The 17,415-nt window shown below is 41.5% G+C and overlaps 1 protein-coding gene and 1 long non-coding RNA gene across 11 annotated transcripts in view; one reads left to right on the top strand and one right to left on the bottom strand.

Moving 5' to 3' along the window:
- NELL1 (neural EGFL like 1) overlaps nt 1–17,415 on the bottom strand; it is a 435,745-nt gene that overhangs the window by 124,502 nt on the left and 293,828 nt on the right. The gene's annotated exons all lie outside the window — the stretch shown is intronic.
- On the top strand, nt 1,247–16,937 carry LOC112059244 (uncharacterized). The gene is made up of 3 exons (XR_002888514.3): nt 1,247–1,709; nt 6,241–6,573; nt 14,595–16,937. It is a non-coding gene; the product is annotated as an uncharacterized LOC112059244 (long non-coding RNA).

The raw sequence follows: 17,415 nt of genomic DNA on the forward strand, positions 1-17,415 counted from the left end.
CCCCAGGGAGATGATTAAGGGACATGAGCTGGCTTCGTCCAGCCACTCCTTCTAGAACTTCCCTTGAGCCCTGGGGCTACAGGAACTGGCTACAACCAGCCCTGCCCCCGCAGCTGCATACTTTACTGCTGCAGAGGAATCTAAGAGACACTTTTGGTGGAGCTAGATGAAAACCACAAACCCCAGAGCAACAGGCTGGAAGACTAGACTGAACCCACCACCCACCCAGTCTAGTCCATCCCAGAGCCCAGGACTGAGGGCAAATGTCCCCCGTCCCCCCTCCCCCTCCCCGGGCCACCTGCTTCTACTCCTGGCCTCTCCCAGCGCCGCCAGCGATTCTGTGTGGCTGCATTGGGTGGGATTTCAACCAGACCCCCCCCCCCCCCCGCTAAATTCACCCCTGTTTTGCGACCACTCTGCACCTTCCTTCTCTGCCCTAGAGCTGCTGGATGGCTAGAAGGCTGATCTGGGCGTTTGATTGATCTGGAATATTATCGTCCCCCCCCCCAAAAAAAAACTTAATGTCCACACAGCTTTGGGGGGGGGGGGCTATTCCTCCCCCCCAAAGCCGGTCTATTTTATTGTTGCAGGGCAAAGGAAGGAGCCAGAGTTTAATGGAAATATTCAGCCCCTACAGCGGTCTTGCAGCAGGGGAAGCAGAGTTGATGGGAAGGGAACTGGTTTGGATAGGAGCCTCCATCCCCCTCCTTTGCAAAATAATTTGGGGAAGGAAATCAGATCATTCTGTGCCTCAGTTTCCCCTCTCTCGGGGGGGGGGGGGGGGAAGAGATAAAAGTCTCAGCCTGACGTGTTGCAGACCTTTCGCATTCTCCCCTCTTGATGTATTTGATTTCCTCCTCCAAACCCCCATCTCTCTCTCTCACCTGGAATTCACAGCACTAAGTACTGGCTCGGGGCTTTCTTCCTGGGTTTATTGGGTTATATGATCCCGAGTTTAGTTTTGAAACAGACACAGGCACAAACTCACCCTCAAACAGCAACACCACCAAAAACCACAAAACCAACCCAATATTACAAACCTAGGGGGAATCACAGGGTCAAACACTCACCGACTGAAGCCCCAGCAGCTGCTCAGGTGAGTGAGGTCCACACTGCAGAGATTCCTGTCTCCCAGTGGACAGGAAGCCCCCTCAGTGTGTCTCCTCCAGGTGAGTGCTGGGGGGAGGGGAAGGGAAGGCTGCAAAGCACATGTGCCTTCTCCCCCCTCCCCTCCCCGCCACCCCACCCCACCCCCACCTGCAACAGCCGCGGCTGCCGCTGCCTCAGCTCTAGCCCTCTGCCGGCCAGCACAGCGTCTCTGGTTTCCTAGAAGCAAGAGCTGCTGCTTCCCAGAGAGCCACAGAGATTTGCTTCAGGCAGGGACACACTGCCCAATTGCGTGGGGCCGAGGTGAGTGAGGTCCACTGCAAGAAACCCCCTCGGCGTCTCCTCCAGGTGAGTGCTGGGGGGAGGGGAGGGGAAGGCTGCAAAGCACATGTGCCTTCTCCCCCCTCCCGACCTGCAACAGCCGCTGCCTCAGCTCTAGCCCTCTGCCGGCCAGCACAGCGTCTCTGGTTTCCTAGCAGCAACAGCTGCTACTTCCGGGAGAGCTTTGTTTCAGGCAGAGACGCTGCCGCGGGGCCCTCTTAGGCGCGGGGCCCAATTCGGGGAAATCGGCCAAATCGGCCTAAAGCCGGCCCTGGTTGCTGGTGAGTATTTATTTCAGGTTGGGGGGCTGTCTGTAGGCAAGGACTGGCCTGTCTCCCAAGATCTGTGAGAGTGAGGGATCATCCTTCAGAATAGGTTGTAGATCCTTGATGATGAGCTGGAGAGGTTTTAATTGGGGGCTGTAGGTGATGGCTAGTGGTATTCTGTTATTTTCTTTGTTGGGCCTGTCTTGTAGTAGGTGACTTCTCGGTACCCTTCTGGCTCTGTTAATCTGTTTCTTCACTTCACCAGGTGGGTACTGCAGTTTTAGAACGCTTGATAGAGATTCTGTAGGTGTTTGTCTCTGTCTGAGGGATCGGAGCAAATGTGGTTGTATCTTAGAGCTTGGCTGCAGACAATGGATTGTGTGATGTAGTCTAGATGAAAGCTGGAGGCACGTAGGTAAGTATAGTGGTCAGTAGGTTTCTGGCATAGGGTGGTGTTTATGTGACCATCGCTTATTAGCACTGTAGTGTCTAGGAAGTGGGCCTCTTGTGTGGACTGGTCCAGGCTGAGGTTGATGGTAGGGTGGAAATCATTTAAATCTTGGTGGAATTCCTCAAGGGCCTCCTTCCCATGGGTCATCAATGTAGCACAAGTAGAATATGGGCGTAAGGGGATGAGAGCTGAGGAAGAGTTGTCCTAAGTCAGCCATAAAAACGTTGGCATACTGAGGGGCCATGCGGGTACCCATAGCAGTCCCGCTGACTTGAAGGTATAAATTGTCCCCAAATCTGAAATAGTTATGGGTGAGGACAAAGTCACAAAGTTCAGCCACCAGGATTGCCGTGATGGTATCGGGGATGCTACGTGATGGAATAAAACCTAAACTTAATATCCCCATTACTAATTTCTCCCTACTGTTACTCACACCTTCTTGCCAACTGTCTGTAATGGGCCACTCTCTTACCACTTCAAAAGTTATTTTTTCTCCCTTGGTATCCTGCTGTTAATTGATTTATCTCATTGGACTGACCTCACACTTGGTAAAGCAACCCCCATCCTTTCATGTATTTATACCTGCTCCGGTATTTTTCACTTCATGCATCTGATGAAGTGGGCTCTAGCCCACGAAAGCTTATGTCCAAATAAATTTGTTAGTCTGTAAGGTGCCACAAGGACTCCTCGTTGTTTTTGCTGATACAGACTAACATGGCTACCACTCTGAAACCTGATATAAACCAGTGGCTCTCAACCTTTTTTTACCCAGGGATCCGTAAACTTAAATAGACAAACTTGCAGACCCCCAACTCCTCCCTCATTATTTTGTTGCTCATAATTTGTTTCTTTCACGTTACTTTAATAGTTATCATTGATATTACTGTAGAGAAATTAATATTATTTGAACAGATAAATAAAAAAACACAGCAAATTAATATATTGACATCTTACCTGATACTAACATGATCCTTGGGCTTGTTTGACAGCACGCAGCTTATCCAATTGAGGAGTAATTTCAGTTAGGAAAGTAATCTTCAACATTCATTCATGAACAGTGTTATTTTTAATGCTGGTGAGGGCCGAGAATCCATTTTCACAAAGGTAGGTGGTAGCAAAGGGAAGGAGGACTTGCAGAGCATGGTTAGCCCGTTTGGGAAATTTACCAGACACATACAACCAGAATTCAACAACAGGCATGGTTTCATGGGTACATTTCATATCAGTATTGTTTTTCAGCTCAATAAATTCATCCTCTTCTTTGGCAATCATTTCAAGCAATTCCACATAAGTAGATAAAAAGGTATTTATGATCCACATCATTTCAGGATTGCTTACCACGTCGCTGAAGTATGTTCTGAACTGGTAAAGAAGGGAATCCATGTGTTCTGTCATAATAGCACAAAGCCAGGCAGTTGGCCTTGACTTCATCAAAGTTCAAAGATTCTTGAAGGAGCAGAAACATGCTCGTTTCTTTTCTGCCCTAGATCCAGTTTCTCAATGAATGCAGTCACTTTGTTTAACAGTGTGACAAAAATTGACTGGCACCCTCGCATGCTAATAATAAGCTGACTCAGGTGATCAAAGCTATCCACAAGATAAGCACCCTGAGCAAGCCAGTTTTCCTCCGAGAATTTATCTGCTGATTAAAAATACCTTCAGAGACTCACGAAGCTCAAAAACACAATTCAAAATCTTTCCCTGGAAAGCCATGTGGCCTCAGTGAGATGATTGTGATGCAATTCACCCATTTCTGCACACAGTGCTGAAAAAATATGTGCATTTAATGGATGTGCTTTGATAAAGTTAACCATTTTTATTGTCTTGTCAAGTACATCTTTCAGGTCACCTGGCATCTCTTTCATGACTAGATTCTCCCTGTGAAGCATGCAATGAGTTACTTTTGCAAATGGTCCAGCATCTGTAATTTTTTTGCAACCCCACTATGCCTCCCTGTCATTGCAAAAACACTGTCTGTGCACACACCATAACACTGCCCCCAGTCTAGATTATTGCTCATCATGAAATTATTCAGGCACTTAAAACTCTCATCACATGTTGTTTTTGTCAGTAGTGATATGTAAAACAGCAGTTCTTCTTCTATTTTCCCATCACAAATGTATCACATAAACCAAACGTTGAACCTCACCTGACACATCCAAAGATTCGTCCAGAAATAAGCTGCATTTCCCACTTGCTTGAATCCTGTGTAACAACTGGTCTTTCATGTCAGCTGCAACATCTGTAATTCGCCTTTTAATGGTGTTGTTTCATACTGGCACATCAATTTATCTTTGTTCCTAGACAGGTTTTCCAACTGCAGGTTTGAGGGGGCAAGCTCTGATGCCAGGCAGCTCAGGCCAGCCCCACACAGTGGGGCTCAACAGGGAGAGAGCACCATTTCAGTGGGCCATCCTGCCTGTCCGGGTTGTGCGGAGGAGGGGGGGGGGGGCAGAATCCAAAATTGCAATGTCACTGCAAAGAGATCTCCCTCTGCCATCAGAACGGGTTGCCTCAAAGCCATTGACTCCACAAGCAGGCAGCAGCTAGCCAAAGAGACACACCCCTGCTTTGCCCTACTACATCAACTTCTGTACCCGGAAAGATAATGGAGCAAATAATTAAGCAATCAATTTGCCAATATCTAGAATATAATAAGGTGATAAGTAACAGTCAAGAACAAATCATCTCAAACCAACCTGATAGCTTTGTGGGTAATAAGCCTTGTGAATAGGGGGGGAAGTGGTATATCTTGACTTTAGTAAAGCTTTTGATACTGTCTCTCGTGACCTTCTCATAAAAACCATTCCCAGAGAGTAGTTATCGGTGGTTCACAGTCATGCTGTAAGGGCATAACGAGTGGGGTCCCACAGGGATCAGTTCTGGGTCCGGTTCTGTTCAATATCTTCATCAATTATTTAGATAATGGCATGGAGAGTACACTTATAAAGTTTGCAGATGATACCAAGCAGGGAGGGGTTGTGAGTGCTTTGGAGGATAGGATTAAAACTCAAAATCATCTGGACAAACTAGAGAAATGGTCTGAAGTAAATAGGATGAAATTCAATAAGGGCGAAATGCAAAGAACTCCATTTAGGAAGGAACAATCAGATGCACATGTACAAAAAGGGAAATAACTGCCTAAGAAGGAATTCTGCGGAAAGGGATCTGGGGGTCATAGTGGAACACAAGCGAAATATGAACCAGTATAACACTGTTGCAAAAAAAAGCAAACATCCTTCTGGGATGTATTAGCAGGAGTATTACAAGCAAGACATGAGAAGTAATTCTTCTGCTGTACTCCGTGCTGATTGGGCCTCAACTGGAGTATTGTGTCCAGTTCTGGGCATCACATTTCAGGAAAGATGTGAACAAATTGGAGAAAGGCCAGAGAAGAGCAACAAAAATGATTAAAGGTCTAGAAAACATGACTTATGAGGGAAGATTGAAAAAATTGGGTTTGTTTAGTCTGGAAAAGAGAAGACTGAGAGGGGACATGACATAGTTTCAAGTACATAAAAGGTTGCTACAAGAAGGAGGGAGGGAAAAAAAAGTTCTTACCCTCTGAGGATAGGACAAGAGTCCTTAATTGGCTTAAATTGTAGCAAGGAAGGTTTAGATTGGACATTAGGAAAAACTTCCTAGCTGTCATAGTGGTTAAGCACCAGAATAAATTGCCTAGGGAGATTGTGGAATCTCCATCACTGGAGATTTTTAACAGCAAGTTAGACAAACACCTGTCAGGGATGGTCTAGATAATACTTAATCCTGCCACGAGTGCAGGGGACTGGACTAGATGACCTCTCGAGGTCCCTTCCAGTCCTATGATTCTCTGATCAGCACTTCAGGGAGCAGGGCCAAATGGAAGGCAGAAATGGGGGGCTGGGGGCCATGTGACCTCTGGTTGCTAGCATGTTCCTTTACCCTCTTGATTATACTGGTGGACCCCTAAGAATCCGCAGACCACAGGTTGAGAACCACTGATTTAAACAAACCTCTGCCATATCTGGGAGAACATTAAAAAGCCTTCTGAGGAACACATCTGGTGCGTATATGCAAGCTCTATAGCCAGTCCATATCTTTTTTTCCCCACAGAGCTGGAATAGTTGTCTCGATGATGCTCTGTCTTCGCTGCAAAGTAGCACAAAACCATAACTCTTCACAGTACGAGGAATTGGAGACTGGAACTCTGGCATGACCTACCTGTGATGCACTGGATGCCTCATACTCCCAAATGTAATGCAATAATCACCATAAAGAGAATCTATTAACTCAAATGCCATGTCCCAATAAAGAAGATTCAATCACAGGAGATGTTTCTATGTGTTTGAAGAGCAATGCCCACTAGACTATGAAGAAATACTTCCTCTCAAAGTCAAAGTGTGTGCAGTTCTTCTTTTGACATGACTGATTAATGACATATCAAGGGTAATTTGTTGTCTTTTTTTATATACTTGTGCGTCTGACATAGCATAATGCACCTTCTCTTTTTCTGCCTGTATTACTGAACACTTTACCTTATCTATGGTTATACAGTCTTCAATATGTCCCCTTCTCCTTCAACCTATCTTCCCTTTACTTTAGGAAAGAACAAATAAAATTTCTCCATTTATCTTTCATTCTTTGGGAGCCAAATATCTGGAGAGAGAAACATCCGACTGGAATTATTCCAAGTGGGTAGATCGCTTCCCTACCAATGTCACAAAGAAAGCAACACCAGCAAACATTAAACAGCATCTTCTGTAAGAGAAAATCCATCTCCAGAAGTGCTTTAAAAGCATCTGTACAATTACTTCACTAGGCAGCCGACCTCTTTAATCTGGCAGCACACAGATTTAAAAGTGGGCCAAAAATAAGTACATTTAGCTGAGGGTATTCCTGACTGCTTTTACCCTGATTTATGTATGTACGTATTTATTTAGTTTTGTAGGAAAAATATTTAGGATGTTGAAATAGGTTCCATTAGCAGCAAAAGGAGCAGCAGTACAGAAAAAGAATATGTATTTCAGCCTGCTCAGAGTTAGCAAATAATGCAGCAGTGCTTCAAAACAAATCACAGTGGAAGAAGCTGTAAATCAAAGCGCGAACAGAAGTTTGCCAAATGGGATATATGGAATAATCTATATACTTATATGAATAAGAAGAATATCCATCATTACACTGGCTAAGATTTACCAGGGATGTCAACTCTCATGCTTCAGGATATAAGCCAATTACTAACTTGCCCCCATAGGCAAGTTGTTGTATAATTGTCAGGACAACAGACCAGATAGACTATTGGTCTGATCTGGTATGGCAATTCCTGTGATCCCAATACATTCAGCTGTGGCCCAGAGATGAGGGGATGCACTTTATGTATCATAATGTGATGCCAGTTTTTAAGTGTGCTGCAGTGGTAAAGTAAACCACAGCCTTTCTAAATGCTGCAGCTCAATTCAAACTACTACATAGTAACACTCATTCATACAGAAACAGATGGTAGCTGACCCTTACCTGGGTGCCTGGGCTACAAAGGCACATGTGTTGAAAAAGTAATCTGCTCCAGCTATATCCCCAATGTATGGCTATGCTTTACAGTGACAACTGAACCCACAGTAATTATCTAGGAAGCATGAATTCAAAGGGATGTCAATCTGCCACCCTTCCTTTAAATTAATAATACTCAACTAGCCCCACTGAAATTGTTACTACTTGACATGTTAGGGTGGCAGCTGGAGCTGTCTGGAGCAGAGCTCTGGTAAATATTTTCAAACCCATGGGGCTAAAGCCCTGACATCCCCTACCCCGCAGCTGAATCTGGAACCCCGGATGGTGGGAGAGCGTGGGGGTCAGGGGGACTCCAGGAATTACTATATGAGAATTTAAGCCCTGGGTAGCATCATCTTTGAAATCATTGGGGCTGCTCACTGAGGGCTATCTGAACAGATGCTACAAACCAACTGCCACACCCTTTTTATGAGGTGCAAATTACAGCCCCCTTTGGCTGGTTTGAGAGTAGAGTCATGGCTCCACGTCCCCCTTTCAGTTGCTGTGGGCCCTTAGTGGAGTAGGGACAAATCAGTCACTGTGAACTTCTGGGTACAAGGACTGCAACTGTGACAGCCCTTACATCTGCCATATTAGGATGGGCAGATTCCTGGTACCTGCTTACATAAATGTGCACCCCTTTGTAAGTGCCAGGCAGAATTTGGCTCTTTTTATGGTATTAACCAGTGTGAACTGGGGAAGCAGAATCAGGCCCTAAGTTAGGCAAATGCGTGCTTGCCAGTGTTATGTTTACATATGGACATAGTCTCAAAGGGAACCAAGTTCTAAGTTAAAATATGAAGCAAGTCACAATTGGTATATATTCCATATTTGACAGACTTACACTCTTTTCCAACAGGCTGGCAAGTACTGTAACTAAAAAATCCACTGACATTTGGCCAGATAAAAAGACTGAATACTATTGGTATATATGCTAATGAAGGATGGGCATAAAGAAAGGGCAAGGTAAAGGCTACACATGTATCATATGCATAGAGGAAGATATGGAAGAGAAAAATGTGCTAGGTGAACCATCTAAGCAAGTTGATAACCATTTGAGGGAGAGATCATAATTTCATTAGCAGAATGGGTTTAGCCAGCCAAATACACACAAGATGGTAGTTGGTAGTATTCCAATAATTTATGCCAAATACCAGAATAATCAGATCACAGCAGTTACTGAGACTGATTTAGAAGGGAGCTGAAAAACCAAGGACAAGGTTTCGTGGGTAAGAACCTCACTTCTTCAGATGCAAGTAATGGAAATCTCCAGAGGCAGGTATAATATAATTATATACTCGACAGCATCCCAGATATGAGTATAGATAGGAAAATATGTAGACAGATCAGTATAGGAAAGCTTCATAAACAGGGATTTCGGGAGGATTTGAAGATGGGATTTTCTGAGAGCACTTAGCATACATCAAACGGGGGAAACACTTCCAAGTTTAAGGGGTGGTAGACAAAAGGCATGAACTGAGAGTATATGAAGGGGCAGTAAGGAGAAATGACAGAGGAGCATAGGTAGCAGTGGGCGATATAGGAAAAATGAGGGCGAAGATGTAGGGAGGAACTAGATTTTGCAGGGCCTTGTGAGTTTATATTATGGATCTTATACTTGCATACAAATTGAGAAAAGCTGCATTTTAAACTTTATTGTGCTTTAACTTTCTATACCAATTTCTTTTATACTGTGTTTTGAAAAACTGATGCAAGTTTGGTTGCTGTGATTGGTGCTGTGAATATTTTAACTGTAAAGACTGCAACTGGTAAACACAATTTGGTTAAAAGAACTTCAAAGAGAAGTAACACTGCAGATACTTATCAAACCATAAAAACCTAAGGGTAAGTGAGTCCTGACCTCCCCGCTTTGCAAAGAAAGGCCTCTAGGGAAAAAGTGTAGCTGGAAATATTTAAAATCTTTTGTTTATGTTAAAAATGGCAAATACCTTTGTGAAATGCATATTTGTAACTAGTTAGCTAAATGCAAAGCTCCTAATACAATTCCTAATATCATTGCTATCTAACTGGTAAAAAGCTTTATGTCCCAACCTGAAATCTAATGACCTTGCTAAACTGATTACTAAAACAATAAGCCATTTAAATATAGAATATTTATATTAGTGGGGAATTCATTAATTACTGGCAGCAGTCAAGCTACTCTCTCACCTAATTCAGGAAGACAAGAAGAATCATATCTCCCAAAATTGTTATAAAGAATCAACAACGTATTTAAAAACTATTTTATGTAGAAACAGCAAAGTGCTAAATGACTTTTTTGATTCAGTTTTCATCAAGGAGGATAGTACAGTTTGGACGTCTAACATAGTGAATGGCAGTGAACATTGGGCTAAAATAGGAAAAGAACAAGTTAAAAATTATTTAGACAAGTTAGATGTCTTCAAGTCACCCGGGCCTGATGAAATACATTCTAGAATACTCAAGGACTCAAGGCTGACTGAGGAGATATTTTTGAGAAGTCATGGAAGACTGGAGAGATTCCAGAGGACTGGAAAAGGGCAAATATAGTGCCAATCTATAAAAAAGGAAATAAGGACAATGCAAGGAATTACAGACCAGTCAGCTTAAATTTAGTATTGGGAGAGATAATGGAGCAAATGATAAAGCAATTTGCAAACACCTAAAAGATAATAAGGTGATAAGTAACAATCAGCAAAAACAAATCATGTCAAACCAACCTAATTGCTTCTTTGACAGGGTAACAAGCCTTGTGGATAGGGGGAAGCAGAAGAGGAGGTATATACTGACTTTAGGAAAGCTTTTGATACTGTCTTGCATGATCTTCTCATAAACAAACTAGGGAAATACAACCGTGATGGAGCTATTATAAGTTGGGTGTGTAACTGGAAAACCATTCCCAGAGAGTAGTTATCAGGGGTTCACAGTCAGGCTGGAAGGGCATAACGAGTGGGGCCCTGCAGGGATCAGTTCTGAATTTGGTTCTGTTCAATATCTTCATCAATGATTTAGATAATTATATAGAGAGTACACTTATAAAGTTTGCGGACGATACCAAGCTGGGAGGGGTTGCAAGTGCTTTGGTGGATAGGATTAAAATTCAAAATGATCTGGACAAACTGGAGGAATGGTCTGAAGTAAATAGGAGGAAATTCAATAAGGACAAATGCAAAGTACTCCACTTAGGAAGGAACAATCAGTTGCACACCTACAAAATGGGAAATGACTTCCTAAGAAGGAGTACTGCGGAAAGGGATCTGGGGGTCATTGTGGATCACAAACTAAATATGAGTCAACAGTGTAACACTGTTGGGGGGAAAAAGAAAAAAAAAGGCAAACATCATTCTGGGCTGTATTATCAGAGGTATTATAAGCAAGACACAAGAAGTAATTCTTCCTGTCTACTCCATGCTGATTACACATTTCAGGAAAGATGTGGACAAACTGGAGAAAGTCCAGAGAAGAGCATCAAAAATGATTAAAGGTCTACAAAACATGACTTTTGAGGGAAGATTGAAAAAATTTGTTTTGTTTAGTCTGGAGAAGAGAAGACTGAGGGGAGACATGACAGACATGATAACAGTTTTCAAGTACATAAAAGGTTGTTACAAGAAGAGTGAGAAAAATTGTTCTCAACCTCCGAGAATAGGACAAAAAGCAATTAAATTACATTAATTACGTCTTAAATTACAGCAATGGCAGTTTAGGTTGGACATTAGGAAAAACTTCCTGTCAGGGTTCAGCACTGGAATAAATTGCCTAGGGAGGTGGTGGGATCTCCATCATTGGAGATTTAGATTTTTAAGAGCAGGTTAGACAAACAGAGCAGGTTAGTCTAGATCAAGGGTCGGCAACCTCTGGCACGCGGCTCACCAGGGTAAGCACTCTGGTGGGCGGGCCAGTTTGTTTACCTGTTCACAGGTTCGGCTGATCGCGGTTCCTACTGGTCACGGTTCACCGCTTCAGGCCAATGGGGGTGGTGGGAAGCCACGGCCAGCACATCCGTCAGCCCGCGCCGCTTCCCGCAGCCCCCATTGGCCTGAAGCGGCGAACCGTGGCCAGTGGGAGCCGCGATCGGCCAAACCTGAGGACGTGGCAGGTAAACAAACTGACCCGGCCCCCGAGGGTGCTTACCCTGGTGAGCCGTGTGCCAGAGGTTGCCAACCCCTGGTCTAGATAACACTTAGCCCTGCCATGACTGCAGGGGACTGGACTAGATGACCTCCTGAAGTCCCTTCCCCTCATATGATTCTAAGATAAAGACGCTCTTTAGGAATTACTAATTAAAAAAAAAACTGTTTTGAGAACTAAAATCATGACTATAAAAAACAGGAGTCTTTGGTCTGTTTTTTTTTAAATAAAAAAAATCCTTTTGAACTCCAATAAAACTAAAGAAATATCTCAGACTCAATATAAAGAAAGAGTTCTGAGAATTTCCTGCCATAAAGACAAAGGAAATAAAACTGTCAAAAAAAGAATTACAACTCTAATGCATATATGCATTAACAAAACTAACAGGAGTACTTGTGGCACCTTAGAGACTAACAAATTTATTAGAGCATAAGCTTTCGTGGACTACAGCCCACTTCTTCAGATGCTTATCCGCTGTAGTCCACGAAAGCTTATGCTCTAATAAATTTGTTAGTCTCTAAGGTGCCACAAGTACTCCTGTTCTTTTTGCGGATACAGACTAACACGGCTGCTACTCTGAAACTTAACAAAACTACTTGCTCATAAGATGAAGAGGGTCCTAAGGACATCCCCTGAAAGTACTGAGGCAGTGAAAGAATTACAGCAATTAGCATTACATTTAAACAAGTCTGAAAGAGGAGGATTTTCCAATAATTCCATGGAAATAGGGAGGAGAAGAGTACAAAAACTCTGAAGTGAGCACACTTCATGCACGTGCCCTCTGCTACAGTGCTCAAACGCAGCACCCAACACAACCCATCCTGTCCATCTCTACGAGCAACCTGCCACAGACAGCTAAGACTCAAGAAGAAACCTACCCAAGGTAAACCACTCCAAGACTTCGGCATAAATCGGTGAGAGAAATTAAACAAAGACAATGCCAAGGGATTACATTTAAAACTATTGTAATGATTTTATTTGCATATGGAAATCCTATTGTAATTTATTATACTAATAGTTTCTCCTGTTAATCACCAAATGGATAAAACCTGGAGAGGAGCCTCGGACTAAACAATGATAACAGAGAAATAGTTGGATTTAACTGGATTTAACATTCTGAATATTCATAAAGGGCCTGTCTTAAGAGAGTTCCTTAAATGGCTTTTTTTAAAGTAACTGATTTAAATATTTTCTTTGATTTCAGAGGATTTAGTTAAGGTTGCTTACTTTGCCCAATTATAAATGGGTTATGTTATCAGTGACAGACTAGACAGCACCCACCTTTCCTTAAACAAATTATTTGCTCAGTTATAAACAGTTTAAGTATCTATAAGATACTAAGATGGGCTCACAATGAACATGGGTAACAATATACTCTGGTCTTAACTTACCAAATGAAGAATGCCCCCAGAGGCAGATCCACTCTCAAAGGTGTAATTTCTGTTAAAAGCTCTCCATGGAGAGGCGTACAGAAGAGATTGTAATGGAAGTAACCAGTTTATCATTTGTGTTCTGTCATTTATATTGGTTTAAGGTTTTCTTTCCCTTTCTTCAATAATAAAATATCCATGGTGAATAACTATGATTATTTTGCTTTATTTTAAACACGGTATCCCTTGAGGTATGTAAAAGAACCTCTGTGACTAAAATAGTGGGGGTCACATGCCTGAACTGGTAATAAGAGAAACAATTAGTAAGAGCTGGTCTTCCATTTTTGTTCTATAAGGTAAATATTTTTAGTATTTTTAAATGGATTTACTCAGCATCCAACAGTTTAAAATTACTACTCCCCTTTCTCCCCTACATCTGCTTGATCAACATGTTGTAATCAAGCTGTGGCCATTAGACTGCAGAGGTAGCACTTCATCTATAGGATGAAGCCTAGAGTCAAGTGCAGTTGGCTAGGGACATTATATTTTTGAACGCTGAAACATCAGCTTCCCACAATTAATAAAATGAATTCCTGATACTTTTAGCCTTCCACAGTAATAAACACTAATTACTTTGCTTGGATTACCAACAGGGGAGCCTATTTTCAAATGCATAAATTACTTGCTTTGATTAACACTATTCTCTCACAGCAAAAAATGTTTCTGATGAACGGACACACAAAATATAAATATATTTTATTACATAAACTGACAAAGTATATGGAATGAATAAAATATGAAAATATTAGAGATCTCTCACACTCTTTGCTCTTGGGTAAAATACACAGATGAAATATATCTATTAAAGTCTAGGTTGTTTTATAGTTCTCGTGAAGGGCGTAATGCATCAAACAATGTATATGAATATAAATAAAATTAATTGAAACAATAAAAGACAAAAAATGTAATAAAATATGCATTTTGATATATTATTATATCATTTTGAAACTTGCTCTTCCATATTCTCAAACCATGGTATCTTAAACAAACGGTGTTTTTGCCAATTTATTGCCATGCTTTCTATGTGTGGTATAATTAAGGCAAGGGTCTCTAACAATTTCAATACATGGTTATAGGACAGCAGGAGCACTATTCCCAAAACTCTACTATGAAACCCAACAAAACAGGGTGTAATAAAGCATTTCCCACATACCAGAAAAAACTGGATATCCCAGTTTGTCGTAAAATTCAACCCCCAGTTATAGACACAAAGCCGGAATAAAGTCAGTTGTGTTTTGCTGGCACTATTTTGAAGGACAACATACACTTTGATGGTATTACTATATTTGCTGGCCCTATTGTTGAATATTTATTGTTTCTGACTGAGAAAACACACAGTAACTCCTGTTTTATATTTGTATGCCTTTGTTCCTTTTCTTCTAGGTGGATACAAATGTGCATAATGATCCTGTGCCTCTCAAGTTTCTTCTGAAATCAGGGGAATTGGTAGATGGCATTTTCCAGGCAGCACGACAGGAGTGTTTTATGTGGTACATTCTACCAGCATCACAGAGGCCTGATTCAAAGCCCACTAAAGTCTTTAGAAAGAGCAACTTTGGTGAACTTTTGTTTGATCAAGTCCCAGAAGCATGCTTCCAGAATATGATACAAAGCGCATTCAAACAGCACAGCAGCTGTGTTCCACCTGGACATGTTATAAGGTACATTCACCAGAAAAGCAGTTATATTCTCTCTGGCCTTACACACGCATACAGCACAAGAGCAGATATATTCTACTCAAATATAACAGAAGCAGTTTAAAAGTTTCACACACAAAAATACACATGACCTATCCATGTAAAAGATTCCCAAATGAAAAAATGCCAAAATGAAAATATTTACATACATACTTATTATATTACAATCCCTAAAAATCACTCTCCTTAAATACTGCTGCATTGTCGATGGGAGACCTTACCAACAAACCATAATGTTGTTTTTATCTATAGGAAATAAGGCAGTTTGAGATATTTACTGTATAGTACCTAATGGAAACTTCATGGCAACTCAAATAATCATGTTTTATTAAACAGTTTGAGTGCAGAAGAGTCTCACCACTTGCAAAATATGCCCAGCATTTCAATAAAACATCACTTTACTGGAAACTGGTAATTCTCTGGGTGAAGGACATTATCATCTGAACATTAAAAGGAAACTTGGAAGGGAGTGCATCTTTTATTTGTCATTAGTTGGGAGTGAAGATGGTGTTGCTCTTGGAATAATCATAACTTTTACAGAATTAAACTCAACTGTTTGGGTTTTTTTAAAGGGCTGCTAAAGTCTTAGAGTGAAAATAAACACTGGAACTGAAATCAAATGTTTATTTTTGTTTCCACCGCACTTGACTCTGATTCTGCTTTGTTAAGTTACTACTGACAGCTCAGCAGAGTTTAAAAAAAAAAAAAAGTACACCAGAAGTAAAATGACAATGGCAATTTCACAACTATATTAAAAGCCAGAAAAGTCCTTAAGAGACCTTTGGTCAAACATTTTCAAAGAATCACACTGAGCTTTAGTCACCATCTTGACATTCATTGCATGAGAGACAAGGTGGATGAGGTAATATCTTTTATTGGACCAGCTTCTGCTGGTGAGAGAGACACGCTTTCAAGCTTACACAGAACTCAAAAGCATCTCTCTCTCACCAGCCAACACTGGTCCAATAAAAGATATTACCTCACTCACCTTCTCTCTCTAATATTCTGTGACCAACACTGCATGTTGACATTACATGATATTTGTGGTAGGCTCACAGTTAAGTCCCTGCTTGCAGCTCTGAAAATGCCCTGAAATGTGTTTTTGCATCTTCTAAATCTCACCCAGCCCTGGCCGATATCCCATACAAAGTCAAATTTCTTCTTTTAAATGAACTGTTTAGTACTAATGAAAGGTGCTGGATTAACAGCTCTAGAAACTAAGAGCATGTCAAAATGTGCAGTCAATGCACAGCAAGCTGAGGTAAAAACCTACAGCGCTCCAGTGGGTCACATGCTAATGAGATAAAATTATTCTGCTTAACTGCCAGGGGGCAAATTTGTCCCGTACACATGGAAGTTATACAGCACAGTTATAGCTATGTCTTAACTCAGGAAGTTCCTTCAAGAGGAAATGTAGCCAAACTCCAAACCTGCAGACAATGGACCTTTTTGAGCCTGCGTCCTGTAGATAAACTGCTTAGTTTGCAAAATAAGTAAGGAGGAGGGGCAAGTAGATGAACAATAAGGGGTCATAAGAGGGGCAGATACATGTAGCTTGCTAATTATGTATGGTAATGATGGCAAATTTTGGCCAATCATAGAGCGATAGATTATCATAAGCAACTGCATATAATGCTTTGGTGTAAGTGTTTTCTTTGTTCTTGCTGACTTATGAGCTCGAACCCAATAGCAATTGAAATAAACGGCTCCTTGCTTGGCTAGCTGTGTCCGTCTCTCCTTATTCCTCAGCTGGAACGGACAGAAATTTCTATGACACTAACCATCCATATGGATCCTGCTGCCATGCACAGATATAGTGTACACTGACGTCAGCAGTACGTCAACACGCACTTGGGAACTTTCAGCGGATTTCCATTGGAACTTTCCATGTCCTAACTGCTTGTTTAGACAAGCCCTAAAGTCCCCTGTCCACACAACAGACAGAACACAGAAAGGAGCATCTTCACAATGCCTAAGTAATGGAACTTAAATACAGGATTGGTAAGAAATTTTCCATCAAAATGTTTTTTCCATTGGTAAATGCTGATTCATTGAAATTGATTTTGGGGGGGGGGGGGAGGAGGGTTTGCAGGAAAGGGTCCATTTTTGACAAATTTTTAGACTTAAAAGTATTTTGGAAAAAGGTTTTGAAACTGTCAAAATGTTTTGTTTTGCTATTTTCAAAAAGAAAAATTCCAGTTTTCAAGTGTGAAATGACTTTTCATTTTGAAATGTAACCTAATTCTAGTAAAACAATGTAAAACAAAATAAAATGATCAAAATGAAATGTTCCAATTGACTTGAACCCATTTTTTCCCCTGGATTTTCAGTTTGCAAAAAAAAATTCATATTGGCTTTTCATCCCCATTTGGGATGGGAAATTTTTCAGTGTCCTTGACATTTTTTGGGAAACATATTTCCTGCCCAGCTCTGCTAAAAAAGCAGGGATGACAAGGCAGCTCATTCTCCATGTCCATACAGTCCTTAATCTCCCACTGAGACTATCA

Source organism: Chrysemys picta, chromosome 4 (genome assembly GCF_011386835.1).
Source record: "Chrysemys picta bellii isolate R12L10 chromosome 4, ASM1138683v2, whole genome shotgun sequence".
Lineage (NCBI taxonomy): Eukaryota > Metazoa > Chordata > Testudines > Emydidae > Chrysemys > Chrysemys picta.